Consider the following 2,917-nt stretch of genomic DNA (forward strand, 5'->3'; position numbering starts at 1 on the left):
AAAAAAAAAAAAAAAATTGCTCTTGCATAAGTTTGTTCTCTTTAATCACCAGCAATCTCTTTAGGTCCCCTGAAAGGGGACATTTGAATAGATTTACAAAGTCCCTGCAAAGGGTTAATAAACTGTGATAAGTGAAATTTATGCATACATGAACCACACAAAGCAAGGACTCCCTGTATATCAAGCCACAAAATCAGCACTTAAAAGTCTCCTTCAAGGTAATTCATCTAATCACAGAGTGTATATGGACCCTTGAGGTAGATATTGATGACCATCTACTTCTAGCTTGGCATTTCAAGTGATGCACATTACTTCACAAGGTGGCTCTTTAATTGCTAAACAGCTCTAACTGTTAGAAAAATAAAACCCCCAAATTAGCATAATGGTCAAGAGCACAGGTTCTGGAATCAGACTGCTTGCTTGACCTTTCCTCTGTCAAACTAGGTAAACATGGGTAAGTTATGTAATCACTTCATAATTGTTTAATCATCTGTTTTTGTCTGTTTCAGGTTTTGTTTTGTTTTGTTTTGAGTCAGAGTCTCACTCCGTTGTCCAGACTGGAGTGCAGCCTCACGCTCACAGCCACAGCAGCCTCGACCTGCTGGAGTTAGGCGATCCTTCTGCCAAAGCCTTTCAAGTAGCTGGTACCACAGGCGTGTGTCACCACGCTGAGCTAATTTTTCTGATTAATTGTAGAGACAACTCACCATGTTGCCCAGGCTGGCCTTCAACCCATGGGCTCAGGCAATCCCCTCTCCTCTGCCTCCTAAAGAGCTGGGATTACAGGCGTGAGTCACCATGCATAGCATGTTTTGTTTTTTAGAGACAGGGTCTAGCTCTGTTGTTCAGGCTGGAGTGATGCAATCATACCTCACTGTAACCTCAAGCTCCTAGGCTCAAGTGATCTTCCTGCCTCAGTACCCGAGTAGCTAAGACTACAGGCAGGCATCACTATGTTCAGCTAGTTTTTGTGGGGTTTTTTGGTAGAGACAAAGTCTTGTTTGTTGCCCAGGCTGGTCTCAAACTACTGGGATCAAGCAAACTTCTTGCCTCAGCCTCCCAAAGTATGAGGCTCATAAACACGAGCTACCAATCACAGCTCTACTCATAAGTAAAATGAAAAATGTTCAGACCTGCAATCATGAAGGTGTTAAAAGAGTTAAATGAGACAGTCCAAGGAAAGTGCTTATTTATAGAACAAAGCAAGTGTTCAGTAAATGATAATCTACATAATTAATCATGTTACCATCATTTTTTGTAGAACACTTGGTCTTCATCATCCATCCCCATGTGCCTTGGTTCAAAACCTCTCCTAGACTCTGAACCAGATTCTTTCTTTTTTCTTCATATGTGGTCTCACTTTGTTGCCTTGCCCAACCTGGAGTGAAGTGGTGCAATTATAGCTCATGATATCCCTGAACTCCTGGTCAAGTGATCGTTCTGCCTCAGTCTTCCAAGTATCTAGAACTGCAAGTTGTGTGCCACCAGGCCCAGTTAATTTTTATTTATGTGTTTATTACTATTATTTCTTGATAGAGATGGTATTCACTATATTCACTAGGTTGGCCTTGAAGTGCTGGCCTCAAGCATCCTCCCCACCTCAGGCTCCCAAAGTGCTAGGCTTTCAGGCATAAGCCACCATGCCTGGCCCACCTTAAACTCAACTGAATTCACTGACAGTCTCTCATCTAACTGTCCATATGGTCACAAGAATTATCTTCCAGCCTGGCTCGGCGGCACAGTCTGTAATTCCAGCACTTTGGGAGGTCAGGGTGAGTGGATTGCCTGAACCCGCGGGTTCGAGACCCGCTTGGGCAACTTGGTGAGACCTCATCTCTAAAATAAATCAAAAATTAGCCGGGCGTGGTAGCGCACGCCTGTAGTTCCAGCTACTTGGAAAGCTGAGGCAGAAGGATAGCTGGAGCCAAGCAGGTCGAGGCTGCGGTGGCCAGGAGCGGCCACTGCACTCCAGTCTGGGTGACAAAGTGAGACTCCAACTCAAAAAAAAAAAAAAAAGAATTATCTCCCTAAAAATGATATCTGTCTCCCTTCAAACAATTCAGCCTAAAGTCACTACATAGGGTAAAGTGGGTAGAGCAAAGTCAGAGTCCCTGTTTAGGGCTGTGGAGGGAGCTACAGTTGCCCAGAGCTGGGTGTCTAATAGGGTGTCAAATACACAGGAGGATGAGGAGGGAATTCATGTTTTAGGTGGCCTGGCCCAACTTACTTAACTTATAAGGAGTCAGAAGACAGTTACCAGTCTAAAAGATTAAATGAAACTGAAAAATTGAGGAAATATAAATAATGGTCCAAGAGCTGAGAACACCAGACTCTTAAAAAAGAAAACTGAAGGCTGAGCTTCAGCCTGTAATCCCAACACTTTGGGAGGCCAAGGCAAGTGGACTGCCTGAACCCATGAGTTTGAGACCAGCCTGGGCAACTTGGAGGGACTTTGTCTCTACAATAAATAAAAAATTAGCTGGGCATGGTGGCAGTGTGCACCTGTAGCTCTGGCTACTTGGAAGGCTGAGGCAGAAGTATCACCTGGGGTGTTTATGAGCGTGCCACTGCACTCCGGCCTGGGCAACAGAGTGAGACTCCAACTAAAAAAAAAGAAAAACAAAATTCAACTTATAGCAAGTAGACATAATGTCAATACACAACACATGGATTCTTATTTTTAACTCAATGAGTAACCCTGATTCCTTGGAAAGAAGATTAGTGTTTTGGTATTGTTATGTTCTCATTGCTGATTTTCACTGCACTCACTTTTTTTTTTTTTGAGTCAAGAGTCTCACTATTGCCCAGGGCTGGAGTGCAGTGGCACACTCATGGCCACCACAGCCTCGACCTGCCAGGCTCAGGCAATCCTTCTGCCTTAGCCTTCCAAGTAGCTGGAACTACAGGCATGTGCCAC

This window comes from Carlito syrichta, unplaced genomic scaffold (assembly GCF_000164805.1).
Source record: "Carlito syrichta isolate Samal-C Ts95f unplaced genomic scaffold, Tarsius_syrichta-2.0.1 Scaffold314290, whole genome shotgun sequence".
Lineage (NCBI taxonomy): Eukaryota > Metazoa > Chordata > Mammalia > Primates > Tarsiidae > Carlito > Carlito syrichta.